Here is a 6,924-nt window from a genome sequence, read left to right on the forward strand (position 1 = left end):
GCTGCCGTGATTTGTGTTGTGGGGTCAGAGCCTGACTGAGCCCTGATACCAGACGTAGCAGCGTGACCTCCATCAACTCTCTGCGCATTCTTAGCACCGTTCAGCCCTGGGGGGAGAGATGGAGAGAGGTCATCCTCTGTATACATGTATCTTGAAATGACACTTATCTACAAAGAAATATGTTGAGGTTACAGGAACTGAAACATTTCTTTCAGCTCAATCAGCTGGTGAACAAATCATCCTGATCGCACCTATTTTCCCCAAACCCATATTCCTTCATTAATTACCCAGATTTATCTTGAATCTCAACAGTGTCAGCTTCAACCGAAACCCGCAGTCTCCTGTCCTCTAAATCTTGTATAATTCACCTTGTATTTATGTTCTGTTATTCTAGATCCCTTTACAGGCAGCAGTCACCTATCTGGCCTGGTAAAACATTTATAATTTTGAAACACTTCTATTTACATCTATAGAACAAAGACAGGTTTTTTTTGTAAAGTACTTGGAATTTATTTCCAATATTCAGCATTTTCTGCTTTGTTTAGTGGATGTATTTTCCAGTTAGCCTTTAGAAGTGGTTATTTGGTCGTCCTATATTGTCAGTGTGTCTGAGCAATGCTAATAGACCACTCGGCCCATCAAGTCTGCACCAACTCTCACCCTGTTCCCCCACTCTATCCCCATAATCCTGCACATTTTACCATGGCTAATTACCCTAACCTACACAGCTCGAAACACTAAGGCAGTTTATTCTGGCCAATCCGCCGAGCCCACACATCTTTGGACTGTAGCAGGAAACCCGTGTTTCATTGCAACTCTGCTCTTGGAACACTACTTGTACTCCTTGTCATCAGTTATGGGGAGATGACAGTGTTGTGGTAATGTTATTAGACTGGTATCCAGAAGTTCAGGTTATTGCTCTGGGGGCATGGGTTCAAATCCCACCACAGCAGCTGGTGGAATTTAGATGCCACTGATAAAGCTATAATATAAAGTTCACCTCAGTAACGGTGACCATGAAACTACCAGTGATTGTTGTAAAAGTCCGTCTGGTTCGCTAATGTCCTTTAGAGAAGGAAATCTGCAGTCCTTACCTGGTCTGGCCTAGTTTAAGTTTATTTATTAGTGTCACAAGTAGGCTTACGTTGACATTGCAATGAAGTTACGATGAAAATCCCCTAGCCACCACATTCGGGCACCTGTTTTGGTACATTGAGGAAGAATTTAGCATGGCCAATGCACCTAACCAGCAAGTGTTTCGGACTGTGGAAGGAAACCACAGTCTGGAGTGACAGAGATTGAGGGGAGACCTGATAGAAGTCTACAAGATTGAGGGGCATGGGCAGAGTGGATAGTCAGAAGCTTTTTCCTAGGGTGGAAGAGTCAGTTATTAGGGCATATGTTTAAGGGGCAAGGTTTAAAGGAGATGTACAAGGCAGATTTTTTAGAGTGGTGGGTGCCTAGAACTTGTTGCCGGGGGAGGTAATGGAAGCGGATACGGTAGTGACTTTTAAGGGGTGTCTTGATAAGTACGTGAATGAGATGGGAATAGAGGGATATGGTCCCTGGAAGCGTAGGGGGTTTTAGTTCAGTCGGGCAGCATGGTCGGTGTAGGCTTGGAGGGCCGAAGGGCCTGTTCCTGTGCTGTAATTTTCTTCTTTGTTTGACACCAGAGAACCTGGAGGATTGGACATGTGAAGAATATACAGAGTCTGCACAGACAATGACCTAAGCTGGGAATTGAACCCGAGGCCCTGATGCTATAAGGCAACAGTGCTATCCACTGTGCTGCCATGATGAAGAATCTTCATTTAGCTTTTGAGTTTGAGATATCAAACCTCACTGCTACAGAATTGCAGAGATGGGGAGAACAGGCAGACTCCACACAGTCACCCAAGGCCAGAATTGAATGTGGGTCCCTGGCACTGAGGCAGTAGTGCTGATCACTCTGCTGCCCCCTGTACCCCCGCAGGCCTACGTGTGATTCCAGATCCACAGCAATGTGGTAAACTCTTAAATGCCCCCCCGAGATTGCCTAGCAAGGCCTTGATTCAGGAGCAAAAAATATTGCTCTTGCCATGACATTGGTGTCCCATGAAAGAATAAAGGGAAAAAATACCTGTTGGTGTTTACAGAACATGTATGCATTGTATGTTTCCTAAAGAAATCCACTACCTGTGTCCTCTCTCCTCTCCGTTCCTTTGCTTGAGCCGTACTTCTGCTCTGCTCTGTTTTTTATGCAGTTCTAAGCTGTACCTTAGAATAAAAATATTTCTCCTTAACCAAGAGTAGTGAAACCCAGGGAAGGTTGGGAAGTCTAAACTTGAATGTAACATGCAGAAAACGCACTTTTTTGAATGCAAGAATGAAAAACGCCATTTTGCAGTGTTTTTAATATAGAGAAACAGCCCAACAGTAATGTCTTTGAGAAACTTGATTGTAGAAACCAGGAAATCAATTTAAGGTACCCTGTATTTTAATAGGGACCAGCCCTTCTGCTATTAAACTTGTTTACAAGTTTTACAACACTTACTGCACAGAGGGAAGTGGAATTCTCCTGCACGCGTGCTGATCTTAATGGCCAAATTGATGGATACTGACCCGTGTTTTGGGTAAATGTGCAATAGTTAATAGCCAAGTAAGATTACAAAGTTAACCTTGTTCCCATTTTACTTCATGCAAAGTGCTTATCTCAACGATTTAAGCTTTGTGATTTTGCAGTTATCAAAATGATTGTAATTTTTTGAAATAATTTTATAGCCAAGGTGCTTTCTCTTATTTGCAAATCCTGAAAATATCTGCCAGTCACTGTGCAGCTATCCCTTCACGGGGAGTTTTAGATTTTTGAATTCTGTTGAATAAAGATGACCAAATCAGTTATCATAATCTGAACTGTTCAGATTCTTTTTGGAAGCACCAGTTGGTTTAGTTTGGGAATTTCCAAGTCAATGTTGTAGCATTTATTTTTTTAATGTATGAAGTTTTTAAGAATTTTTTAAAGAATGTATGAAATTCCTAAACTCAGAAGATGAGGTGTGTGATTTTTTTTGTAAATGCTTATTGTGTTTCTAAGAAATGGAAACCTGTCACAGGAGTGGCATTTAATATTTTGCTCTTGGTCTAGTTTTCCTTTGTTAATGGATATGAACCAGCCACTGCAAAAATCCCTTTTTGGATCAGTATTTCTCCACAACCGTTGTTTTCCAGTCTCGCCTTTGCTGAGGTCCAATCACGAGCATCCTGCTTCTGTCTGACTCACTGAAATGTTCCTCCTTTTCAGCCTTGACTCCGTACTCTACTCTTCTCCAGAGTAACGTGGTCCATTTTGGGAGTGGGATACATTGTGATTGTGAATTCACATATTCCTAATTACCAAAAAATCAAATATTGAGGTATTTTTAAAGGTTTTTTATACTAACTTCTGAGCTATTTATTTAACTGTCCTATTAAAGTATCTGATCATCAATACATGCCAACTCCAAGAGAAAATGCTGGAAGATCTCAACAGGCCTGGCAGCATCTGTAAGTCATGAAGTGGGTATGCTGGTGTTGGACTGGCATAAACACAGTAAAAAGTCTGACAACACCAGGTTTTAGTCCAACCTATTTATTTGATAATATACTCACTAGCTTTCGGGTTAGCCCCTTCACCTGACGAAGGGGCTAACCCGAAAGCTAGTGAGTATATTATCAAATAAATAGGTTGGACTAAAACCTGGTGTTGTCAGACTTTTTACTGAGCATCTGTAAGCACAGAAAGGAGCTGACGTTTCGAGTCGAGGTTCATCTAGACTCGATGTCAGTTCTTTTCTCTCCCCACAGATGCTGCCAGACCTGCTGAGATTTTCCAGCATTTTCTCCCTCGGTTTCAGATTCCAGCATCTGCAGTAATTTGCTTTTATCCAAGCCTTTACTTCAAACATCTGGCACTGCCCCACGTTTGACTTGACTTTATCATGGTGCATTTTCGTCTCCTTGATGTATGAGTTATCAACAACCTTGTGTGTGCATGCACTTGTGCATTCCTTGGACCTGATAACACACTAGTGGAGGCAGTCGGGTAGTATTGTCACTGGATTAGTAATCCAAAAACCGAGGATAATGTTATGGGGACCTTGGTTCAAGTCCCACCATGGCAGATGGTGAAATTTGAATTTAATTAAAATGATCATGAAACCGCTGTCAGTTGTCATTAAAAACCTATCTGGTTCACTAATGTCTGGCCCACGTGCAATTCCACAGCAATGTGGTTAACTCTTAAAGGCCCTCGGACAGCAATTAACGCTGGCCCAGCCAGCGACGGACGGCCTTATCTCACGGACAAATAAATTAAAATGCCAGTAGTTTGATTTTATTTAATAATGATGAAAAGTATTCAATAATATGTCCCACATTATTAACTTGAGCAAGGTGTCCAGAGGGATAAATTTCTTTTTAATGGAGTTAATAAATTCTCTTGACTCCATCTCCGGAACTTCTGTATATGAGCATATTTTAACTTTGTGACTTTTGAAAGCAAAAAAAGTGGAATACAGTATTATTGGAGATGAGGGAATTTTTCTAACCATTAAGTTATAGTTAAACAGTGATAGTTTAATATGATTGTGCCAAAAATATTAGGGGCAGGAGAAAAGCAGGAAATGGAAGATTATTGCTTCAGTCTCATAACCCAAGGTTTGGATTGGAGGTTTCAGATATGCAGTTACTATATCAGATTTTTTTTTATTTGCATGTATGTATACCCAGCTTTAATCAACAGGTTTAGCTATGTGACTTAGCATTTTATAAAATAATCAGCTTTAACCCTGGTTTTGTTAATTGACAAAATTATTCATGTTGCTAGTTGTAAGATTTTGGTTGTCATAAAATAATTCTATGCAAAATTGTTACCTCAACTTCTAGATATTTTACCTCAATAAAACGACTTTCAAAATAAATGGCAGCTGAGAGATTTACTTTTAGATTTGCTGCACCTCCAGATATAAACCTGTTTTCTGGAAGCTTGTTTCATCCAGTGTTAACTGTATGAACTCCAAACCACTTGTTTCACTCCTAGACTGGCCAGCTGTAATTCCACAATCACCACACAACTAACCATCCAACTGAACTTCACCCACATTTCTGTTCATTCATTGGCAAGTGGACAAGCGATTAACTTGTGGGTCGATTTTCTGAGGTTTGATTCCATATTGAACCCGATTTCAATCCAACCCAGGGTGCCAAAGTATAACTGAACACTATCTCTGCTTGATGTTTTGGATTCAGCCCTGTTACTCATCCAGAAGCCCAAGCATGGAATGGTGTTAATAAATACAAAGACTTTTGAAAACCAAGTGACAGAATATTGTCACACCAGATTGTGGTTAGTTGATCTTCATCCCAATCAGTTGGATAGATGTTTTTTGTCTTGGACAAGTGAGACTGGTTTTACAGCCAGATGGTCAAATTGGAGCACGTGTGGATTTTTTTTTCAACTAACTGCCTTTGTTGTTAGAATGATGATGATGTTGACTGTTATATTTACAGAGCATCCCAAGATCTGCTGGAATTTAAATCATTTTAAGTCCAAAGATATGCAGGTTAGGTGGATTAGCTGTACTAAATTTCCCCTTCATGTTCCAAAATGTGTAGGTTAGGTGGATTAGTTATGGGAAATGTGTGGCGTTTATAGGGATGAGGTGGAGGAGAGAGATATTCAGAGTCAGTGCAGACTCAATGGGCCAGATGGCCTCTTCACTGTTGGGATTCTCAACCAAACTGGGTAAAGATGTTGGATTATCTTGTGAAAGAAACATAAACCAGTTGTGTTTTGTGACAACCTGGTAAACTTCAGTAATCTGCAAGTTACCAATTTGAGTTTAATTTTACATTGAGAGATTTGGACCCAAGCTCCTGTGGTTGACAGTCCATAACCACTGAATTGACTCAATACTCTCACTCTGAGATGGAAGCTCTCCAATTATTTTCCAGTAAGTAATGGGGTTTTATATTGGTCTTTACTGTAAAGGATACTATAAATATCCCAGAAGTAGTAAAAAGGGGGAGGAATTAAATTCAGTCAGCACCACTGGAGAATTAGTTTTAGACAAGTCCCCTGGACCTGGTTTGCATTCCAGGATTTTATAGATGTAGTGGTAGTGATTTTCCAAAGATCCTTGGATTCTGGAACTGCACCAAAATGTTTGAAAACTACCTATATGGGCCCCTTGTTCAAAAAGGGGAGACAAAAAGGAAACTAAGGCCTTTTAGTCTAACTTCAGTTATTAGAAAATTATAGAATAGATGATTAAAGGAGAGAATAGTGCATTTGGAAATTCATAATCTGGTCAAGCAGTCAGCACTTGAGAAGGTGCCATACAAAAGGTTACTGCACAGGATAGGAGCTCATGGTGTTGAAGGTCTGGCATTAAGGATTGCCTAATGAACAGGAATCAGTGAGTTGTGATGTGTTTCTCAGGTTGGAGGGTAGTAACTAGTGGAGTGCCAGAGGGATCAGCTGGGCCCATAACTCTTCCAGATATATATTGATTTGGAGGAAGGAACAGAGTACTATGGCCAAATGCTACATAAATGAGAGAAGGCAGATTGTATGGAGGATAGTGAAAGATATTAACAGGTTAAGTGAATGGGCAAAAATTGACCTTTGTAGGAAAGTGTGAGCTTGCTCATTTTGTAAAAATGAGCAGGTGGATTATATAAATTAAGAGACTGCAGAAAGCTGTTGCACAACAGGACTGGAGTTCTTTGTTCACAAAGACCATAGAGATGCAGAAGGTAGAGGTAAATGGTATGCTGGCTTTTATTTCATGGGGGCTATCATATAAAAGTAGAGATATTACTGCAACTAAACAAGGTACCAGTGAAGCTACATTTAGAATACTGTGGCCAATTTTGGTCACATAATTTAAGGAACGATATCACTGA

This window comes from Carcharhinus amblyrhynchos, chromosome 19 (assembly GCF_965287045.1).
Source record: "Carcharhinus amblyrhynchos chromosome 19, sCarAmb.v2.hapA, whole genome shotgun sequence".
Lineage (NCBI taxonomy): Eukaryota > Metazoa > Chordata > Chondrichthyes > Carcharhiniformes > Carcharhinidae > Carcharhinus > Carcharhinus amblyrhynchos.